The sequence below is a fragment of the Oncorhynchus keta genome, unplaced genomic scaffold, assembly GCF_023373465.1.
Source record: "Oncorhynchus keta strain PuntledgeMale-10-30-2019 unplaced genomic scaffold, Oket_V2 Un_contig_2878_pilon_pilon, whole genome shotgun sequence".
NCBI lineage: Eukaryota > Metazoa > Chordata > Actinopteri > Salmoniformes > Salmonidae > Oncorhynchus > Oncorhynchus keta.
Genome location: NW_026286225.1, coordinates 6,007 through 30,438, shown reverse-complemented (window position 1 = coordinate 30,438; position 24,432 = coordinate 6,007). Strand labels below are relative to the sequence as shown.

General features: G+C 43.9%; 1 long non-coding RNA gene and 1 other non-coding gene across 2 annotated transcripts; one reads left to right on the top strand and one right to left on the bottom strand.

Moving 5' to 3' along the window:
• Nucleotides 1–38: 38 nt before the first annotated feature.
• On the bottom strand, nucleotides 39–22,968 carry LOC127923209 (uncharacterized). The gene is made up of 4 exons (XR_008113689.1): nucleotides 22,757–22,968; nucleotides 922–1,172; nucleotides 533–649; nucleotides 39–131 (listed from the first exon to the last, which is right to left on the bottom strand). It is a non-coding gene; the product is annotated as an uncharacterized LOC127923209 (long non-coding RNA).
• Nucleotides 6,914–6,983, top strand: trnat-ugu (transfer RNA threonine (anticodon UGU)). Its single transcript has one exon. It is a non-coding gene; the product is annotated as a tRNA-Thr (tRNA).
• Nucleotides 22,969–24,432: the final 1,464 nt, after the last annotated feature.

The following is a 24,432-nucleotide window of genomic DNA, read 5'->3' as shown; positions in this document are numbered from 1 at the left end:
ATCCAGCGCCGACACGTCCCAACGCTCCACGTGCAGCTCTCGCCGAAGCCCCCGTCGTCCACCAGGTCGCTTAGCAACTCGAAGGGCCGTTTCCGCGGCGTCGCTGGAGAGCCCAGCATCAGGAGCACGCTCTGAGGTAAGGAGGGAGGGAGGGGGAGGGAGGGAGGGAGGGGAGGGAGGGAGGGAGGGAGGGAGGGAGGGAGGGAGGGAGGGAGGGAGGGAGGGAGGGAGGGAGGGGAGGGAGAAGAGCATTGTTCATTGTTGACATGGCCAGAATGTGTCGTTACTTTACATTGATCTATGTTACAGAAATAGAGTCTTGTTCATTACAGCTCTGTGGTGACGTCACCATAATAAACAGGTATGTCTGTTAACACTGTTATTACTATGTTCTGCCAGTGTAATAACATGCAGTCCAGGCAGTGTGGTAGTAGAGCAGAATACAAGGACAAGACTGACACATTATAAACACATGTTCATGTCAGACACCTGGACCTTAGAAGCAATTACAAGCAGTTAGTGAGTTAGTTACCTGGTCATATTCGGTCCTGCCCCCTAGAGGGGAGACAGCCAGGGGGTAGGGGCTGAGGAGACAGCCACGGCTCCCATACGCCTCGCCAAACGCAGGCTCCATCCCATTCATGCCCGGCTATAGGACACACACACAGACACACATTACTCTGCTGAGCTACCATTTTCACGAGCACCATTACAAACAGAATAGAACGTCCGTCTAAATATATTGTCTGTAATCAGAATCACAATCTCTGTTGTACATGTATTATTACCGGACAAGATATTTAGACAGTCAATTAATATCGATATTCAAGTTGGAAAGCAATTGTATCACCTTCACTCAAATAAAACAGCTAAAAAACAACTCTTAGTACGACACAGAATATACAGAGATCAGTGGTGTACCTGAGGCATGCCCAAGGTGGTGGGTGGTGTTAGGTGGTGGTCAGGATGCCGTTGGAGCGTTCAGCCGGAACACAACACACTGCTCACTGACTGATGTTGAGGATCAGGATGGAGGAGGAAGTCTCCTGGGTCGGGCCAGATATGGACCATCTGTGACCTCACGGGGTCAGGGGTGAGAGGTCAAGGCTTTAGGGTCGACAGACACACTTCACATCACATGACGCGGTGCTCGCTGCTCACTGTTGGGACCGCTAAAGGGGGAGAGGAGACAGGGAGAGAAAGGCATCATGGGGTCAGGGGTGAGAGGTCAAGGCTTTAGGGTCGACAGACACACTTCACATCACATGACGCGGTGCTCGCTGCTCACTGTTGGGACCGCTAAAGGGGGAGAGGAGACAGGGAGAGAAAGGCATCATGGGGTCAATAGTCTAAACAAGATGTGTGAGAGAAGTCTTCTAAGGACATAAGCAATGCTCTTGGGGCCAGTTTCCCAGACATGCAGTGCATTCGGAAAGTATTCAGACCCCTGGACTTTTTTCACATTTTGTGACGTTACAGCCTTATTCTAAAATTGATTAAATGTTTTTTTCCCCCTCTTCAATCTACACACAATACCACACAACGACAAAGCAAAATAGTTTTTTAGAAATGTTTGCAAATGTATAAAAAATAAATGGAAATATGACATTTATAAGTATTCAGACCCTTTACTCAGTACTTTGTTGAAGCACCTTTGGCAGCGATTACAGCCTTGAGTCTTCTTGGGTATGACACTACAAGCTTGGCACACCTGTATTTGGGGAGTTTCTCCCATTCTTCTCTGCAGATCCTCTCCAGCTCTGTCAGGTTAGAAGAGGAGAGTCGCTGCACAGCTATTTTCAGGTCTCTCCAGAGATGTTAGATCGGGTTCAAGTCCTTGCTCCGGCTGGGCCCTTCAAGGACACTCCGGAGTTGTCTTGGCTGTGTGCTTAGGTTCGTTGTCTTGTTGGAAGGTGAACCTTTGCACCAGTCTGAGGTCCTGGGTTCTCCGGAGCCGGTTTTCATCAAGAATCTCTCTGTACTGTGCTCCGTTCATCTTTCCCTCGATCCTGACATGTCTCCCAGTCCCTGTCGCTGAAAAACATCCCCACAGCATGATGTTGCCACCACCATGCTTCACCGTAGGGATGGTGCCGGTTTCCTTCAGACGTGATACTTGGCATTCAGGCCAAAGAGTTCAATCTTGGGATTAATCAGACCAGAGAATCTTGTTTCTCATGGTCTGAGTCCTTCAGGTGCCTTTTGGCAAACTCCAAGCAGGCTGTCATGTTGCTTTTACTGAGGAGTGGCTTCTGTCTGGCCACTCTACCATAAAGGCCTGATTGAGAGAGATGGTTGACCTTCTGGAAGGTTCCTGCATCTCCACAGAGGAACTCTGTCAGAGTGACCATCGGGTTCTTGGTCACCTCCTGACCAAGGCCCTTCTCCCCGGTTGCTCAGTTTGGCCGGGCGACCAGCTCTAGGAGGAGTCTTGGTGGTTCCAAACTTCTTCATTTAAGAATAATGGAGGCCACTGTGGTCTTGGGGACATTCAATGCTGCAGAAATGCTTCAGTACCCTTCCCCAGATCTGCTCCTAGACACATTATTGTCTCTGAGCTCTATGGACAATTCCTTCGACCTCATGGCTTGGTTTTTGCTCTGACATGCACTGTCAACTGTGGGACCTTATATACATTTACATTACATTTAAGTCATTTAGCAGACGCTTTATCCAGAACTAGACAGGTGTGTGCCTTTAAAATCATGTCCAAGAATTGAATTTACCACAGGTGGACTCCAATCAAGTTGTAGAAACATCTCAATTATGATAAATGGAAACAGGATGCAGCTGAGCTCAATTTCGAGTCTCATAGCAAAGGGTCTGAATACTTATTTAAATAAGGTATTTCTTTTTTTTTTTTTTTTTATACATTTGTGAAAAATGATAAAAACCTGTTTTTCGCTTGTCATTATGGGGTATTGTGTGTAGATTGAAGAGGAATTTGTTAAAACGAACTCCACTCATCACTGTAAAACGCTCCCTGAAACACATCAGCGAGCAGGCCTTTCTAATCGACCTGGCCGGGGTATCCTGGAAGGATATTGATCTCATCCCGTCAGTAGAGGATGCCTGGATATTTTTTTAAATGCCTTCCAAACCATCTTAAATAAACATGCCCCATTCAAGAAATGTAGAACCAGGAACAGATATAGCCCTTGGTTCTCCCCAGACCTAACCGCCTTAACCAACACAAAAACATCCTATGGCGTTCTGCATTAGCATCGAACAGCACCCGTGATATGCAGCTGTTCAGGGAAGCTAGAAACCATTATACACAGGCAGTTAGAAAAGCCAAGGCTAGCTTTTTCAAGCAGAAATTTGCTTCCTGCAACACTAACTCAAAAGTTCTGGGACACTGTAAAGTCCATGAAGAATAAGAACACCTCCTCCCAGCTGCCCACTGCACTGAAGATAGGAGACACTGTCACCACTGATAAATCCACCATAATTGAGAATTTCAACAAGCATTTTTCTACGGCTGGCCATGCTTTCCACCTGGCTACTCCTACCCCGGTCAACAGCACTGCACCCCCAACAGCAACTCGCCCAAGCCTTCCCCATTTCTCCTTCTCCCAAATCCGTTCAGCTGATGTTCTGAAAGAGCTGCAAAATCTGGACCCCTACAAATCAGCCAGGCTAGACAATCTGGACCCTTTCTTTCTAAAATGATCTGCCGAAATTGTTGCCACCCCTATTACTAGCCTGTTCAACCTCTCTTTCGTGTCATCTGAGATTCCCAAACATTGGAAAGCAGCTGCGGTCATCCCCCTCTTCAAAGGGGGGACACTTCTGACCCAAACTGCTACAGACCTATATCTATCCTACCATGCCTTTCTAAGGCCTTCGAAAGCCAAGTCAACAAACAGATTACCGACCATTTTCGAATCTCACCATACCTTCTCTGCAATGCAATCTGGTTTCAGAGCTGGTCATGGGTGCACCTCAGCCACGCTCAAGGTCCTAAACGATATCTTAACCGCCATCGATAAGAAACATTACTGTGCAGCCGTATTCATTGATCTGGCCAAGGCTTTCGACTCTGTCAATCACCACATCCTCATCGGCAGACTCGACAGCCTTGGTTTCTCAAATGATTGCCTCGCCTGGTTCACCAACTACTTCTCTGATAGAGTTCAGTGTGTCAAATCGGAGGGTCTGCTGTCCGGACCTCTGGCAGTCTCTATGGGGGTGCCACAGGGTTCAATTCTTGGACCGACTCTTCTCTGTATACATCAATGAGGTCGCTCTTGCTGCTGGTGAGTCTCTGATCCACCTCTACGCAGACGACACCATTCTGTATACTTCTGGCCCTTCTTTGGACACTGTGTTAACAACCCTCCAGGCAAGCTTCAATGCCATACAACTCTCCTTCCATGGCCTCCAATTGCTCTTAAATACAAGTAAAACTAAATGCATGCTCTTCAACCGATCGCTACCTGCACCTACCCGCCTGACCAACATCACTACTCTGGACGGCTCTGACTTACGAATACGTGGACAACTACAAATACTTAGGTGTCTGGTTAGACTGTAAACTCTCCTTCCAGACCCATATCAAACATCTCCAATCCAAAGTTAAATCTAGAATTGGCTTCCTATTTCACAACAAAGCATCCTTCACTCATGCTGCCAAACATACCCTTGTAAAACTGACCATCCTACCAATCCTCGACTTTGGCGATGTCATTTACAAAATAGCCTCAAATACCCTACTCAACAAATTGGATGCAGTCTATCACAGTGCAATCCGTTTTGTCACCAAAGCCCCATATACTACCCACCATTGCGACCTGTACGCTCTCGTTGGCTGGCCCGCTTCATACTCGTCGCCAAACGCACTGGCTCCATGTCATCTACAAGACCCTGCTAGGTAAAGTCCCCCTTATCTCAGCTCGCTGGTCACCATAGCATCTCCCACCTGTAGCACACGCTCCAGCAGGTATATCTCTAGTCACCCCCAAAACCAATTCTTTCTTTGGCCGCCTCTCCTTCCAGTTCTCTGCTGCCAATGACTGGAACGAACTACAAAAATCTCTGAAACTGGAAACACTTATCTCCCTCACAAGCTTTAAGCACCAACTGTCAGAGAATCTTACAGATTACTGCACCTGTACATAGCCCACCTATAATTTAGCCCAAACAACTACCTCTTTCCCAACTGTATTTAATTAATTAATTTATTTTTCTCCTTTGCACCCCATTATTTTTATTTCTACTTTGCACATTCCTTCCATTGCAAAACTACCATTCCAGTGTTTTATTTGCTATATTGTATTTACTTTGCCACCATGGCCTTTTTTGCCTTTACCTCCCTTCTCACCTAATTTGCTCACATTGTATATAGACTTGTTTATACTGTATTATTGACTGTATGTTTGTTTTACTCCATGTGTAACTCTGTGTTCTTTGTATCTGTCGAACTGCTTTGCTTTATCTTGGCCAGGTCGCAGTTGTAAATGAGAACTTGTTCTCAACTTGCCTACCTGGTTAAATAAAGGTGAAATAAAAAGAAATAAATATTTAATCCATTTTAGAATCTTGCAGACACCAGATTGGATTTTACACATATTACATTGATTTACAAATGCTGTGTTTTCAGATCAGACCAGAAGAAGGAGAGTATACAGGGTGAAGACTATTGTGACCCACCCATAGAGCTTATGTCCTTAGGTGACTCCTTTCAACGCTCACACAGCACTCCAAATATAGATAGATACGATGCAATGAAAAGAGCACAGCCATATTATATACAGTACCAGTCAAAAGTTGGGACACACCTACTCATCTATAGGTTTTTCTTTATTTGGACTATGTTCCACATTGTAGAATAATAGGGAATACATCAACACTATATATACAGAAGATGGCCCTATTTCATAAAATACCAAGCCCATATCATTGCAAGAACAGGTCAAATAAGCAAAGAGAAACTACAGTCCATCATTACTTCAAGACACGAAGGTCAATCAATAATTTCTCTTTGCTTATGGACTTGACCAAATAGGGCCATCTTCTGTATACCCCCCTACCTTGTCATAACACAACTGACTGGCTCAAACGCATTAAGAAGAAAATACATTTGACAAATTAACTTTTAACAAGGCACACCTGTTAATTGAAATGCATTCCAGGTAACTACCTCATGAAGCTGGTTGAGAGAATGCAAAGAGTGTGCAAAGCTGTCATCAAAGCAAAGGGTGGCTACTTGAAGAATCTCAAATCTATTTTGATTTGTTAAACACTTTAGTTACTACATGATCCCATGTGTGTTATTTCATAGTGTTGATATTGTCACTATTATTCTACAATGTAGAAATAAAAAAAAAAAAACTCTAGAATGAGTAGGTGTGTCCAAACTTCTGACTGGTTTATACATGTTAATATATGGCCCTGGTATAGAGGAGAGGGAGGCATTTGAGATATTTTATGACTATTGAGATCCGCCCCTAGAGTGTGGCTATGTGATTATAGGTGACCCATAAAGTTTTATACAGTATTCCTGATGTAGATAAGATTCGTAGGGATCCACCCATAAGGCTGTCCCACAGTGCTCCACTAACAGACAACATGGAATGTATAAAACAAAAGAATGGAATGTATAGATGTAATGTATAGAATGGAATGTATAGAATGGAATGTATAGAATGGAATGTATAGAAGGGAATGTATAGAATGGAATGTATGAACATACACACCAGGGTTTCCGTTAGCCCGTAATAGCTGGCTTTTGGAAAATACAAAACTGAAAACCCGATAAATTTAAATTGCCGCCGACCAATTTTTGGGGAGGAAAAAAAAATCCCATTGCAAAATAACGTTTTTTTTGCCAATTCATTAATGGAAATACCATTTGATGGAAGTACATTTGACAGGTCATAGGCTCTGTCATACAAGGTCTATAGGTCCTTCTGCCTAGCTCAGTTGGTAGAGCATGGCGCTTGTAACGCCAGGGTAGTGGGTTCGATCCCCAATGGGGAACAAACACCCATACGTAGAATGTATGCCACCTTCCGGAGACATGACTCTGTTAAGGAATACCTAGGATAGGCTAAGTATTTCTTCTCATAAAAGCTTCTTTTGCTGGCATATATTATTATTATTATTAATTTGCATAATTTAGTGGAATTAAATTGCCGCTTTTTAATCACATGAAACAGCAAACAGGTACAGAACCTAGTTGGAGCAGAAAATCTGTCCGACAGCAGGAGAGCTGCTGCTCCTCCAACAGCTTGTTGCTGCTGCTCCTCCAACAGCTTGTTGCTGCTGCTGCTCCTCCTCAAACAGCTGGTTGCTGCTGCTGCTCCTCAAACAGCTTGTTGTTGCTGCTGGTCCTCCAACAGCTTGTTTCTGCTGCTCCTCCAACAGCTTGTTGCTGCTGCTCCTCCAACAGCTTGTTGCTGCTGCTGCTCCTCCAACAGCTTGTTTCCTCACTGCTGCTCAACAGCTTGTCAAACAGTTGTTGTTGCTGAGAATCTGGTCCTCCATCAGCTTGTTGCTGCTGCTCCTCCAACAGCTTGTTGCTGCTGCTCCTCAAACGGCTTGTTGTTGCTGCTCCTCCTCAAACAGCTTGTTGCTGCTGCTCCTCCAACAGCTTGTTTTTGCTGCTGCTCCTCCAACAGCTTGTTGTTGCTGCTGCTCCTCCAACAGCTTGTTGCTGCTGCTCCTCCAACAGCTTGTTGCTGCTGCTGCTCCTCCAACAGCTTGTTGTTGCTGCTGCTCCTCCAACAGCTTGTTGTTGCTGCTGCTCCTCAAACAGCTTGTTGTTGCTGCTGCTCCTCAAACAGCTTGTTGTTGCTGCTGCTCCTCCAACAGCTTGTTGCTGCTGCTCCTCAAACAGCTTGTTGTTGCTGCTCCTCAAACAGCTTGTTGCTGCTGCTGCTCCAACAGCTTGTTGTTGCTGCTGCTCCTCCAACAGCTTGTTGTTGCTGCTGCTCCTCCAACAGCTTGTTGCTGCTGCTCCTCAAACAGCTTGTTGTTGCTGCTCCTCAAACAGCTTGTTGCTGCTGCTGCTCCAACAGCTTGTTGTTGCTGCTGCTCCTCCAACAGCTTGTTGTTGCTGCTGCTCCTCCAACAGCTTGTTGCTGCTGCTCCTCAAACAGCTTGTTGTTGCTGCTGCTCCTCAAACAGCTTGTTTTGCTGCTGCTCCTCCAACAGCTTGTTGCTGCTGCTCCTCAAACAGCTTGTTGCTGCTGCTGCTCCAAACAGCTTGTTGTTGCTGCTGCTCTTCAAACAGCTTGTTGTTGTTGCTGCTGCTCCCTCAAACAGCTTGTTGCTGCTGCTCCTCAAACAGCTTGTTGCTACTGCTCCTCAAACAGCTTGTTGTTGCTGCTGCTCCTCAAACAGCTTGTTGTTGCTGCTGCTCCTAAACAGCTTGTTGTTGCTGCTGCTCCTCAAACAGCTTGTTGTTGCTGCTGCTCCTCAAACAGCTTGTTGTTGCTGCTGCTCCTAAACAGCTTGTTGTTGCTGCTGCTCCTCAAACAGCTTGTTGTTGCTGCAGGTTCTCAAACAGCTTGTTGTTGCTGCTGCTCCTAAAACAGCTTGTTGTTGCTGCTCCTCCAAACAGCTTGTTGTTGCTGCTGCTCCTCAAAACAGCTTGTTGCTGCTGCCTCAAACAGCTTGTTGCTGCTGCTCCTCAAACAGCTTGTTGCTGCTGCTCAAACAGCTTGTTGTTGCTGCTGCTCCTCAAACAGCTTGTTGCTGCTGGAGTGAAACATGCTTTTATAAGCCCAATCATTGCACAACTATCCTAAATACAATTGTGTGTTAAAACAGTTTTGATGCCACAATTAAAAGAGATACTATTTTCTATTTGTCAACTGGTGTTAAAGAACATTTCCCCGTGCACCATTCCAGTGCATAAAGCAACGGTAGGGAGGCTATCAGTGTGTCACCCACCACTTTGCAATGAGTTGGAGGCCGTATGCATTTTGGAAACATATACTCTGCTGCTTGTTTGAAACCTGAACGTTTTACTTCATTATGAGGCATGTCCCACCTTGCTTCAAAGTAGCCTGTCAAAATCCCACCATACAAAAGCAGAAGCAGTTATTTATTTTATAAAGACTTCCATATTGCTGCTTTATCAACAAGTGAAAAGTTCTGATCTGTTGCATCAGCCTCATTGCTTTTTGAAGTTTTGTTTTATTCTAACATCTTCAAAGTGTCCATCCGAATTCAGTAAGAAGGCTGAGCGTCATTGCATCCTCAAGTTTCATCAAATCAAATGGATTTATATAACTTACATCAGCTGATATCTCAAAGTGCTGTACAGAAACCCAGCCTAAAACCCCAAGCACTGCAGGTGAAGAGTTTCATGCTCTGTTAGGATGAATAACCATAATCTGAATGTGATTTGTGTCATTCTGAGCACCGTCGGTAGACACCCGGTGTCAGGTTACAATGCAGATGGGCCCGGTGCATTTCTCAAATGCCCGGTCAATGTAAAATGCTGCCGGTCAAAAGCCCGGCATCTCCTCCACAGCTTTTACTGCACGACACACACACTCACACACAGCACACACATTGCTGCTGCTCCTCCAACAGCTTGTTGCTGCTGTTGCACACACACACACTAATCCGAGGTGTTAAGAGAAATAGCAGCGGTAAGAACAGATCATGATCAGTCCACCCTGACCTCAACACAGGTCACCACTGACCTAGAACTGTTCTTAAAGGAACAACAACATCATGCTACGCTCTGAGACCTAAGGCACATAGGAATGAGGAAACAAAGTGTGTCTGCGTGTGTGTGTGTGTGTGTGTGTGTGTGTGTCTGCGTGTGTGTGTGTGTGTGTGTGTGTGTGTGTGTGTGTGTGTGTGTGTGTGTGTGTGTGTGTGTGTGTGTGTGTGTGTGTGTGTGTGTGTGTGTGTGGAAACTCAGACAGGCTATAGCTGTGGGAGAGTCTGATGTGTTGACATCATATACGTTATGTATCAAACAGTCATGTGTGTGTGAGTGTGTGACCCCTGTGTGCTGTGACACGATGTGTCACTGTGCTGTGTTGTTCATGTGGTGTGTCCATTTAGCCTACGGTATACTGTGTTGACACCTCTGCTGCCATTTCCAGAGTCACCAAACTGTCTCCATTTGCCTACGGTCACTGTACCTCTGCTGCTGTGTTTCATGTGGTGTTCCATTAAGCCTACGGTCACTGTACCTATGCTGCTGTGTTTCATGTGGTGTCTCCATTTAGCCTACGGTCACTGTACCTCTGCTGCTGTTTCATGGTGTATTAAGCCTCACTGCCTGCTGCTGTGTTTCATGTGGTGTCTCCATTTAGCACGGTCACTGTACCTCTGCTGCTGTGTTTCATGTGGTGTCTCCATTTAGCCTACGGTCACTGTACCTCTGCTGCTGTGTTTCATGTGGTGTCTCCATTTAGCCTACGGTCACTGTACCTCTGCTGCTGTGTTTCATGTGGTGTCTCCATTTAGCCTACGGTCACTGTACCTTGCTGCTGTGTTTCATGTGGTGTCTCCATTTAGCCTACGGTCACTGTACCTATGCTGTGTTTCATGTGGTGTCTCCATTTAGCCTACGGCACTGCTGCTGTGTTTCATGTGGTGTCTCCATTTAGCCTACGGTCACTGCTCCTCCAACAGCTTGTTGCTGCTGCTGCTCCTCAAACAGCTTGTTGCTGCTGCTGCTCCTCAAACAGCTTGTTGCTGCTGCTGCTCCTCAAACAGCTTGTTGCTGCTGCTCCTCAAACAGCTTGTTGCTGCTGCTGCTCCTCAAACAGCTTGTTGCTGCTGCTGCTCCTCAAACAGCTTGTTGCTGCTGCTGCTCCTCAAACAGCTTGTTGCTGCTGCTCCTCCTCAAACAGCTTGTTGCTGCTGCTGCTCCTCAAACAGCTTGTTGCTGCTGCTCCTCAAACAGCTTGTTGCTGCTGCTGCTCCTCCAACAGCTTGTTGCTGCTGCTGCTCCTCCAACAGCTTGTTGCTGCTGCTGCTCCTCCAACAGCTTGTTGCTGCTGCTCCTCAAACAGCTTGTTGCTGCTGCTGCTCCTCAAACAGCTTGTTGCTGCTGCTGCTCCTCAAACAGCTTGTTGCTGCTGCTGCTCCTCAAACAGCTTGTTGCTGCTGCTCCTCAAACAGCTTGTTGCTGCTGCTGCTCCTCAAACAGCTTGTTGCTGCTGCTGCTCCTCAAACAGCTTGTTGCTGCTGCTGCTCCTCAAACAGCTTGTTGCTGCTGCTGCTCCTCCTCAAACAGCTTGTTGCTGCTGCTGCTCCTCAAACAGCTTGTTGCTGCTGCTGCTCCTCCAACAGCTTGTTGATGCTGCTCCTCAAACAGCTTGTTGCTGCTGCTGCTCCTCAAACAGCTTGTTGCTGCTGCTGCTCCTCAAACAGCTTGTTGATGCTGCTGCTCCTCAAACAGCTTGTTGTTGCTGCTGCTCCTCAAACAGCTTGTTGTTGCTGCTGCTCCTCAAACAGCTTGTTGTTGCCGCTGCTCAAACAGCTTGTTGTTGTTGTTGTTGCTGCTGCTGCGCCTCAAACAGCTTGTTGCTGCTCCTCAAACAGCTTGTTGTTGTTGTTGCTGCTGCGGCTGCTCCTCAAACAGCTTGTTGTTGCTGCTGCTGCCTCAAACAGCTTGTTGTTGCTGCTCCTCAAACAGCTTGTTGTTGCTATGCTCAAACAGCTGTTGTTGCATCCCTCCTCAAACAGCTTATTCAGTGCTCTGTTGCTAAACAGCTTGTTGTTGCTGCTGCTGCCCTCAAACAGCTTGTTGTTGCTGCTGCTCCTCAACACATCTGAATTTGCTTTCAAACAGCTTGTTGTTGCTTTTTGCTGCCCTCAAACAGCTTGTTGTTGCTGCTGCTCAAACAGCTTTTGAATCATTGAATTAATGCTGCTTCAAACAGCTGCTGTTGCTGCTGCTCCTCAATGAATGAAACATTGTTGCTGCTCAATTCAAACAGCTTGTTGTTTCTTGTTGCTTTGAATAGCTTGTTGCAAAATGCTCAAACAGCTGTTGTTGCTGCTCGGCTGCTCCTCAAACAGCTTGTTGCTGTGCGGCTGCTCCTCAAACAGCTTGTTGTCTGCTGTCCTCAAACAAGTTGTTGTTGCTGCTCCTCAAACAGCAGTTGTTGCTGCTTCAACTCAAACAGCTTGTTGTTGCTGCTGCTTCAAACAGCTTTTGTTGCTGCTGCTCCTCAAACAGCAGTTGTTGCTGCTGCTCCTCAAACAGCTTGTTGCTGCTGCTCAAAACAGCTTGACAACATCCAAATACTTTGTTGCTGCTGCCAAACAGCTTGTTGTTGCTGCTGCTCCTCAAACAGCTTTTGCTGCTCCTCAAACAGCTTGTTGTGGCTAAACAGCCTGCTGTTAGGTTGCATCCCAAATACACCCTATTCAGTGCTCTGTTGCTATGGAGCGATTTCAGTGCCAAAGAAACTGTATTTGAATTCAAACATCTGAATTTGGTATTTAGATATTGTAGTTGAATTCAATATTATTTTATTTGTAATGCTCAAATTGAATCATTGAATTAATACATTTAACTCGGTAGAATGATTTGAAACTGGAATGAATGAATATTGCATTCAATTAAAAATTATATTTCTATGCATTTGAATATTCAAATGCAATATGTATATATATTCAGTTTCATTATGGTAGATATTGCATTGGTTGTCTGTGTATCAAGTCTACAACTATAAATTCAGTGTTACCCATTCAACTAGACATTCAGATTCAAATTCAGTTCTCTAAATGGTTCAAAAACAGAGACAACATCCAGATACTTTGCCAGCCAGGAAAGGTAGAGGAGAACAGATAGAATCAAACGCTCTCTGTGGTAAACAGAAGGTAGCGGTCGGCTCTCTGTGGTAAACAGAAGGTAGCGGTACGGCTCTCTGTGGTAAACAGAAGGTAGCGGTACGGCTCTCTGTGGAAAACAGAAGGTAGCGGTACGGCTCTCTGTGGTAAACAGAAGGTAGCGGTACGGCTCTCTGTGGTAAACAGAAGGTAGCGGTAAACACTCTCTGTGGTAAACAGAAGGTAGCGGTACGGCTCTCTGTGGTAAACAGAAGGTAGCGGTACGGACAGAGGGGTTTCTGGCTGTTTTCTGAAGCCAATGTGGCATGTGGAACGCATGTTCTTCCTATGAATTTCACTCTAGAGTTTGAACGGTTTGGCTATAAGCTATTATGACCCCATTCCCGAAAGCTAAGACTCCCTGGAACATGGACGCATCCTCTGTTCCCTTCTGTGGTGATCACAGGCCGCGCAGGATACGTTAGCAGGGCGCGTGGGTCCCATAAAAATATAATTGAATAGCCTTGTCATGGTTCTTCGTAGGACAGCTTTTCCACGTCCTATTCTTGTGACTGACTGGGTGCGAACCGGATCTACTGCATGTCACAAGACTGTGTTATCCCACTTAGCTAAAGCCCATAGGGATGTGACTAGACTGTGTTATCCCACTTAGCTAAAGCCCATAGGGATGTGACTAGACTGTGTTATCCCACTTAGCTAAAGCCCATAGGGATGTGACTAGACTGTGTTATCCCACTTAGCTAAAGCCCATAGGGATGTGACTAGACTGTGTTATCCCACTTAGCTAAAGCCCATAGGGATGTGACTAGACGGTGTTATCCCACTTAGCTAAAGCCCATAGGGATGTGACTAGACTGTGTTATCCCACTTAGCTAAAGCCCATAGGGATGTGACTAGACTGTGTTATCCCACTTAGCTAAAGCCCATAGGGATGTGACTTTACTGTGTTATCCCACTTAGCTAAAGCCCATAGGGATGTGACTAGACTGTGTTATCCCACTTAGCTAAAACCCATAGGGATGTGACTTTACTGTGTTATCCCACTTAGCTAAAGCCCATAGGGATGTGACTAGACTGTGTTATCCCACTTAGCTAAAGCCCATAGGGATGTGACTAGACTGTGTTATCCCACTTAGCTAAAGCCCATAGGGATGTGACTTTACTGTTATCCCACTTAGCTAAAGCCCATAGGGATGTGACTAGACTGTGTTATCCCACTTAGCTAAAGCCCATAGGGATGTGACTAGACTGTGTTATCCCACTTAGCTAAAGCCCATAGGGATGTGACTTTACTGTGTTATCCCACTTAGCTAAAGCCCATAGGGATGTGACTAGACTGTGTTATCCCACTTAGCTAAAGCCCATAGGGATGTGACTAGACTGTGTTATCCCACTTAGTTAAAGCCCATAGGGATGTGACTAGACTGTGTTATCCCACTTAGCTAAAGCCCATAGGGATGTGACTAGACTGTGTTATCCCACTTAGTTAAAGCCCATAGGGATGTGACTAGACTGTGTTATCCCACTTAGCCAAAGCCCATAGGGATGTGACTTTACTGTGTTATCCCACTTAGCTAAAGCCCATAGGGATGTGACTAGACTGTGTTATCCCACTTAGCTAAAGCCCATAGGGATGTGACTAGACTGTGTTATCCCACTTAGCTAAAGCCCATAGGGATGTGACTAGACTGTGTTATCCCACTTAGCTAAAGCCCATAGGGATGTGACTAGACTGTGTTATCCCACTTAGCTAAAGCCCATAGGGATGTGACTAGACGGTGTTATCCCACTTAGCTAAAGCCCATAGGGATGTGACTAGACTGTGTTATCCCACTTAGCTAAAGCCCATAGGGATGTGACTAGACTGTGTTATCCCACTTAGCTAAAGCCTATAGGGATGTGACTAGACTGTGTTATCCCACTTAGCTAAAGCCCATAGGGATGTGACTAGACTGTGTTATCCCACTTAGCTAAAGCCCATAGGGATGTGACTAGACTGTGTTATCCCACTTAGCTAAAGCCCATAGGGATGTGACTAGACTGTGTTATCCCACTTAGCTAAAGCCCATAGGGATGGGTTCAATTCGTGAATTCAAAAATATTCTATTCAAATGCAATTAACTGATAGAAATTCTAAATGATGGAATTCAAATTAAACTTCTGTTGGCACTGAAATGTCTCCATATATGGACCCTGGTCAAAAGTAATGCACTATATAGGGAATAGGGTGCCGTTGCTATAGTAGCCTGGATATTAAAACAATGCATGTATTTTGTCTAGCTGCCTACTAGGCTTCATGGGCTAACTACCTGCCTGTACTGTAGCCTACTAATGTTATACAGTACCATAGAATAGTGGATCTCAAAAGATCTCCTCAGGGACCCCCAAGCACCTTCCAAGTATTTGATCTATTTCAGAGCTAGCATACCTGACTCAACTGATCCACTATTCATCATACCCTCGACTAGGTGAATCAGGTAAGCTAGTTCAAGGCTACAACAGAAGAGTGAAACACCTGAGGTTCCCCGGGGAGAGGTTTGAGAACCACTGCCCGAGAGAGAGATAGAGATATATATATATATATATATAAAAAGTGCAGTGTGGTTCCTGCCTAATACTAATCCTAATCCGAACTGTAAACTGCTCTGGATATGAGCTCACACTAAATTACTCAAATGTCCAATTGAATGCCTACGCTGCAATGCATACCTGCCTACAGCCTACCATAGTAGTCTGAATATAAAAACAACAATCTATCAATCATTTGTTGAGTGTTGATATAACTTAGACCGAGTCCAAAGGCCACTGGTGCCAGCCAACCAGGTCATAAGCACAGCCTTACTGAGACATTCCAGCCTGGACACTGGGACGATGTCCTAAATAGCACCCTATTACCTATACATTCGACCAGGGCCCATAGGGAATAGGGTGCCATTTGGGATGCAAACGGAGGCTCCCATAGGGACAGCTCTAGGATCAGTTCAGCATCTTACTAGAAAGCCAAACCATGTAGACGTTTCCCCTTAAGGACACACCTAGGATCAGTTTAAATTTCCCCTAAATGCCGATCTTGGGTCAGTTTTGCACCCCCCGATCCTAGATCGATACCCAGGGGAAAACTTCACCCCAGAGCCCTAACGAGGGTCGATGACAGAGGGGAAACGTAAAACTGACCTTAGATCAGTGTCAATCGGACAATTTATCGAATTCCTGAAACAACGTTCCAGGTAGACATAGCCCCTTAGGGACAGATATAGGATCAGTTTACCTTCCCCAAGACCCAACCTTCAACATGAAGAGGAGGGAACTAATAACTGACAATAGATCAGTCTCTAGAGAGGCTACTTAAACCTATATCTGTAAAACAATAGCAGTACATGAAAGGACCAGAGGGACACTAATGACCCAGTCAAATGTGACCCGTTTCAGGAAAGCTAGCCGCATGTCACATGACACTATTTCACAGGAGAGGCATTTGAAGGTCTTTTCAAAAACATTTTTTATTTTTTTATATATTGATCAAAATACGTTTTTTGGCAGAAATGCCTTCTGGAACATGTGAACTTTCATCTGCCTTAATAACAAACATGTATTCCATTGGTAAATACGAGTAAAATTGTTAAATGATGAGCCTAAGATAAAACGTTACCTATCGAGAACTACAAAAAAAGTTTTGCTACTTTTCTCAACAAAATTGATGCACTGAATTTAGCAGGCGGTATCGACAGATCAGTTTGAAAAAGTTGTGGCGAGATACTTTCTGCACACGCCACGGTCAGTGTGAACCGAGTGACTTGACACAATGCCAAACAAGATGTAGCTACAAACAAACCGGTGTTAAAAGGTTCCAGTCTGCCGTGAAGCATTCATCCATGTACATGGTTAAGAGTCTAGCTACATTTTCAGATATTATACGTTTCTAATTTAGTCAGAAAGTCATTTTCATTGCAAGTTAAAGCGTAATATTAGCTACCTAGCAAACGTCAGCTTGCTGGGCTCGCTAGCTAATGTTACGTGTATGATCTGTGTAGTAATATTACCAGAATCAGAAATCCATTTTCATTGCTAGTTATAGCCTAATGTTAGCTAGCTAGCTAACATTGAACCTAGTTGGTTAGCTTTAGCTACCTGCAGATTCATACTACTCATACTATGACAAACAGTTTGTATTGGTGGTAGTAGTATGAGTTGGGATTATACTGGTTCATTGTTTAGGTAGCTAGCTTCATGTCTAAACAAAAGTTAGCCAGATGTGTCTGGGGGTGATTACAGCCATCTATTGTATTTCAAGGACATGTGTACATGTCTAGACAATAGTGACTGGCTGGGGGGTGGTTATAGCATTTCTTTCACATGACTCATCAATTTAGATTTTATAATTTTTATTTTTATTGTTTTTGATATTGCTACTATGCAAGTGTAACGGATGTGAAACGGCTAGCTTAGTTAGCGGTGTGCGCTAAATAGCGTTTCAATCGGTTACGTCACTTGCTCTGAGACCTTGAAGTAGTAGTTCCCCTTGCTCTGCAAGGGCCGCGGCTTTCGTGGAGCGATGGGTAACGATGCTTCGTGGGTGACTGTTGTTGATGTGTGCAGAAGGTCCCTGGTTCGCGCCCGGGTATGGGCGAGGGGACGGTTTAAAATTATACTGTTACACAAGTAACCTTCTGTATCCTGTGCAACTTAGATTTGATTTGATACAGAGAGTGTTTACCAGAAGGTGAGAAGGTGATGCGAAGAACAACATGATATGCACTAAAGTCTGATTAGGATATAGGACTATATAAAGGGTATTTTTACCTGGAGTTTTTCCTTATTGTAGGCTACTACTTTTACCACTTTTAGTCTTGAAATCTGTGGTTGTTTACTACACTACTCACTCTGTTTAGCACATGGCCTCACATGTGAATCGTTAAAGAGATGGGTGGGGCTAAGTCTTAACTTCTTATGGATGGGGGCAGTATTGAGTAGCTTGGATGAATAAGGTGCCCAGAGTAAACTGCCTGCTACTCAGGCCCTGAAGCGAAGATATGCATATCATTAGTAGATTTGGATAGAAAACACTCTGAAGTTTCTGAAACTGTTTGAATGATGTCTGTGAGTATAAGATAACTTATATGGCAGGCAAAAACCTGAGAAAAATCCAACCAGGAAATGGAAAATCTGAGGTTTGTAGGTTATCCAAGATACAGTGTAAATTTGGTCCGATTGCACTTCCTAAGGCTTCTACTGTGAAGGGGGAGCAAATAAGAGCTGTTTGACTAAGAGGTCTGGCAGAATGCCATGAGCTAAATCATGCGCGCAGCCGTGAGAGCGAGCTGCGTTCCTTTTCATTTCTAAAGACAAAGGAATTGTTTAGTGGTCCGGATGAAACATTATTTCGAAGATTTATGACTGTAAAAAAAGCATCCTAAAGATTGATTCTATACATCGTTTGACATGTTTCTACAAACTGTAATATAACTGTTTTTACTTTTGTCTGGACTAAGTGCCTGCGCCTCGTGAATTTGGATTCGTGAACTAAATGCGTGAACAAAAATGAGGTATTTGGACATAAATTATGGACTTTATCAAACAAAACAAACATTTATTGTGGAACTGGAATTCCTGGGAGTGCATTCCGATGAAGATCAAAGGTAAGTGAATATTTATAATGCTTTTTCTGACTTCTGTTGACTCCACAACATGGAGGGTATCTGTATGGCTTGTTTTGGTGCTGAGCGCTGTACTCAGATTATTGCACGGTGTGCTTTTACCGTAAATAATTTTATAAAATATCTGACACAGCGGTTGCATTAAGGAGAAGTATATCTTTAATTCCATGTATAACACTTGTATTTTCATCAACATTTATGATGAGTATTTCTGTAAATTGATGTGGCTCTCTGCTAAATCACCGGATGTTTTGGAAGCAAAACATTACTGAACATAACACGCAATGTAAACTGAGATTTCTGGATATAAATATGAACTTTATCGAACAAAACATACATGTATTGTGTAACATGAAGTCCTATGAGTGTCATCTGATGAAGATCAACGGTTAGTGATTAATTTGATCTCTATTTCTGCTTTTTGTGACCCCTCTCTTTGGCTGGAAAAATGGCTGTGTTTTTCTGTGACTAGGTGCTGACCTAAAATAATCACATGGTATGCTTTCGTCATAAATCCTTTTGAAATCGGACACTGTGGTGGGATTAACAACAAGTTCATATTTAAAATGGTGTTATAATACTTGTATGTTTGAGGAATTCATTTTAATTATGAGATTTCTGTTGTTTGAATTTGGCGCCCTGAACTGTCACTGGTTGTTGTCAAATCAATCCCATGATCGGGATTTCAGCCGTAATAAGTTAACCTCTTGAACCTCTGGGGGCAGTATTTCATTTTTGGATGAAAACGTTCCCGTTTTAAACAAGATATTTTGTCACGAAAAGATGCTCGACTATGCATATAATTGACAGCTTTGGAAAGAAAACACTTTGACGTTTCCAAAACAGCAAAGATATTGTCTGTGAGTGCCACAGAACTAATGCTACAGGCGAAACAAAGATGTAATTTCATACAGGAAGTGAGCCAGATTTTTGAGGCGCTGTGTTCCAATGTCTCCTTATATGGCTGTGAATGCGCAAGGAATGAGCCTACACTTTCTGTATTTTCCCCAAGGTGTTTGCAGCATTGTGACGTATTTGTAGGCATATCATTGGAAAATTGACCATAAGAGACTACATTTACCAGGTGTCCGCTCGGTGTCCTCCGTCGAAACTATTGAGTAATCTCCAGGTGCGTGCATTGTTCCATTTTGAACAGAGGAGAAACCAAACTGCCACGAGTGACTTATCATCGAATAGTTATGTGAAAAACACCTTGAGGATTGATTCTAAACAACGTTTGCCATGTTTCTGTCGATATTATGAAGTTAATTTGGAAAAAGGTTCGCGTTGTGATGACTGAATTTTGGGGTTTTTTCTTAGCCAAACGTGATGAACAAAACGGAGCGATTTCTCCTACACAAATAATATTTTTGGAAAAACTGAACATTTGCTATCTAACTGAGAGTCTCCTCATTGAAAACATCTGAAGTTCTTCAAAGGTAAATGATTTTATTTGAATGCTTTTCTTGTTTTTGTGAAAATGTTGCCTGCTGAATGCTAGGCTTAATGCTATGCTAGCTATCAATACTCTTACACAAATGCTTGTTTAGCTATGGTTGAAAAGCATATTTTGAAAATCTGAGATGACAGTGTTGTTAACAAAAGGCTAAGCTTGAGAGCCAATATATTTATTTAATTTCATTTGCGATTTTCATGAATAGTTAACGTTGCGTTATGGTAATGAACTTGAGGCTATAATTACGCTCCCGGATACGGGATTGCTCGTCACAACAGGTTAAGAGGAATTGAACAATGCTGAATGGGTGTAGACAAAGAAAACATCTCCAGTAGGTGTACCAAAACATTCAAGAGCCATTTTCTCAAAAATGGGTCTAGAAATGTATTGTTCCTCAACTGCAGTGTTGAGGAACAATACACCGTTTTCTAACTCTGAGTCTCTACTTGTATCAAATGTAAAAAACAACAACCATTTTGCTACATAAGACGGAATCCAGGTAGTAGGTCACAAATGAGGACAACACCAGGGCCTGTATTCATAAAGCATCTCAGAGTTGGAGTGCTGATTTAGGATCAGTTTAGGCTTTGAGACCATATTGAATAAGATACCCCAGTAGGCTACTACAAATAAATCACACTGTATAGAGATCAGGAAAGGTTATTATCAAGGTTCCCATCTCCTTGAAGCTATTAGAAGGTCATGGGCCCTATTGGCCCTAGTCAAAAGATGTGCACTACATAGGGAATAGGATTCCATGTTCCCACATTTTGCAAACCCAATAGGACAAGACCAGTATGCTATATGCTACAAAATAACACCACAGCTTAGAGCAGTGGTTTTCAAACCAATCTTTTGGAACCCCAGACGTTTCACAATGTTGTCGCCCTGAACTAGCTCACATAATTCCCCTAATTAAGGACTTGATTATTAGTTGATAAGTTATTATCAAGGTTCCCAGACATCCCCTTGAAGTTATCAATAGGTTATGTATTAGGCCTAATATATACTCTATATACCTGTATATGAGACAATTATCCAACGTAAACAACATATCATATTGTGTGCTTCCGGTCTCAGTTCAGGAAATACCCGATCCTGTGTGGTTGGTGAATGGTGGACTAGTCTACACCCGACCTTGGCCGACCCTGAACAGAATATAGGCGACACCAAGAGCAACAACATATACGACCTTGGTGTGATTTTACACATATTTCATGTCTCGGAGGCCTGGATAATAATATAGGTCAAAAGGCAGTGTGACATATTGGAACAAGCCACATGGCCTATACGCTATAGGCCTACAATAATTTGACCACACACATAGCCTTTGCACTTCAGACAAAATCTCTATAAAGCCTACCATTAGTAGTCCTACTAATAACGCAATACTGTTTACATGCCACTCTTAGGTTGCATAACACGTTATATAGACTAAACAAAAAGTGTGAATAATAAGTAAGTTAGACATTTACATATGTAATAAAAGTGTCAAAAAGTGCACCTGCTCGTCGGGACAGAGAAAGAGACGAGCCGTCCAGACAGCTCGTGATGTCAGCGTGGAACCGATCGACTCGCGTGCACCGAGTAGCCTACACAGCCACGAGAGAAGACCGGAGGCCAGCCCGATCAGTGAGACTGTCTGGAAAGCCAATTTGCCAAATTGGGTCCGACGCACGCACTGTCTATTCGTCTGGGGATATACTTTAATTTATAATGTTCTTTTCCCATCTTAACGAATATTACTGGAAGACTTTTGATGAAACGGTGGTGTATTTCAGGACTAACTGGTGCCCAGCTTTCGTCCCCTCTCTTTCACTTCCCTTGTTTATTTACTCCTGAATGAAAGATAAACAAACTAACCTATTTCATTCTCATCCGCGCTTGTTTGCGTGCCCATCCGATGATCCCTTAATTAAGCGGTTTCCTCATCACCTCACCCTAACGATAAACCCCATCATAATAACCCACAACATGTGAACTTGGGGCAGCGTCTTGGTCTCACAGTGGTCTGGTCTGACTGCACCACTGGCTGATCACTGCACAACAACAAAGATAAAGAACCGTCTAGAGGAGGGTGCTATGGCAGACAGCAGGGTCCCGCATGGCATGAGACCGAGCGAGGGAGAACACACGACCCTCAAAACCCGATGGCTGCGCTCAAGCAAGGCATCTCACATCGCCAACAATGTTTTCATTTGTTTAAAATTGTAATAACATCTCTAAAATACCGGGCCAATATGATAAAACTCGATTTGACAGACAATGATAATCCCAAAATTCTCGCGCACCGCACACCACCCCCAAAAATAAATTTGGGGCGCAGCTGGCACCATGCAACGCCGGATGTCCATTATTAATTTTTAATACCGCACGAAACGCGATTTAGAAAGCGTGTGGAGTGGCTTCGCACGCCACAATGGAGCCTACATTACAGTCTACATTCTTTATAGTCATGACCTAAAAAAAAACGAATAGGTTGCGAGTAAAATATTTCGATATAAAAGAAGTTACCTCGTTTCCCCTTTTGTCATTTCTTACACCTGACTGTGTAGGCTACAGTAGCCTAACCGACGCGAATGTGACCGACAGTGACAGTAGCCTAACCGACTCGAATGTGTACAGTAACAGCCAGTGACAATAGCCTACGGCCAAAGTTGAAAGGGTTTTCAGGAGATCGAAAAGCATGCACCGCTCTCAATATGCAGTTGAACCCTCCTCCCTAAATATACTTTGTATCGGTTCTACTAAAAATAATGTAACAAAATAATAGCGCAAATACTTAGCCAAAATACGAGGTAAATCCAAGAGGGATAACTACCAACTTCAGTAAATTACAAAGCTTAAGTGACTAGCTACATAGCTATACCTTATTAGGTTTCGTCCGTGTCCCCTTGAAAGAATCCTCTTCAGACAAGTAAGGCTACCAGGTTACTAACCCACACCAGTGTAAAATGTCTGCCTTAACCGCTCCAAAGATTATTACGCACATACAAGTGTGATAACACGGCGAAAGTCATAATACCCAAAACACATCATTTATCCTGACATAAAGGAAGTTAGTTTTAAACAGCTGGTGTCGAGCTAGTCCATAGTTGATCAAACGGGGACATCAAGGCTGTACAGGATAATGTCTGATCCAAAACAGATCAGATTTCGAAATGAGACCAGACACAATTAATACATTTTGAATGATTGCCTCCATAATGCCTATATAAACCTAATTCTATTTTATAGAAGCTCGTAAATAACTTACACATCTCCACGGAGCGGTCTAACCCCTTACGCATCACATGGTGTCGCCCGTATGACTCACAATTAAAAAAGAGCGAACTGGTAGCCTAGTCTACTTTCAATTTTTCGGCGGAATGATAACACTTTAGTTTCTCATCAGCTTTTTGGAGGAGGGGGCGTGAACATTGTTCCGAGGATGTTATATGTTTTGTTATTGTGCTTACATGTTAATGGTAGGATGGAATACACACTCGGTTAAATTTGACACGGCCTTCCCTTAAAAGCGAAAGGACCAACACACGCTCCGCTCGCAGAGCAACGGAGGAAAACTCCTGATGCAAAATGGAAACTGTGTCAACCGGTAAACACAGGCTCTCGGTGCACGAGGGCATACGAGTTCATGGCAGCGCTCAATTCTAGTGGTCGAGTTCGTTTTGCAAGTCCCGGTGCCCCGGTTTGCAGGATTTTGCTTATTTTAGACCACTCTCTTGGTCCTTAGGTGACGTCTTCATTCAACCGGGGCAACGGACCATGCAAAACGAACTCGCCTAGTGAAAACGGATATGGCTGGCGTAACGTCAGAGCTGGGGCGGGTTCATGTGAACCATCTTTAGGACACGGTGAAGAATGAGGGCCTGAACCCGGTGAACCGCACGACTACTTACTGTACCGAGGGCTCTAGCCTGCTTCCTGCTGCGCCGCTCTATAGGCAGATAATTACATTAAATCCGAGAATATGGGTCAGATTCCTATTAAAATGTAATGTAAAAAGTGTCTAGCCTAGCTAGCCTACTCTGCTACATGCAGACCAGTATCACAATGATAAGCAGCCCAGGCCTACAGACAGTAATCATATGTTCCTTTTCTATTTTAAATCTGAATGTCACACAAAGTAGGTAGCCACTTGCCTGTGTGTGTGCAGAACGTCAAGTTACATTACCATGAATAATACAACAGTTTAGTGTGTGTGTGAGAGAGACAGGAGAGTACGTTATCTTTCATTAATTATAGAACAGTTTAGTGTGGTGTGAGTGACAGAGAGAGACAGACACAGCGAGTGTGTGTTTGTTTGTGAGAGAGGGTGTGTACTTGTGTGTACTGTGAGAAACACAGCGAGAGAGAGAGTGTGTGCATGTTCATGCGCGCCTGTACAGTACAGTATGTCCTCTCCCAGTCGGCAGTAGATATAGGCCACAACATATGACACATTCCATATTCAATGGAGAGAACAACGCAGCTGACAGAGAATGATCACAGACATTTTGGCAAAGTGGGTGGGGTTATATCCTGACTGTTTGGCCCTGCCTGAGG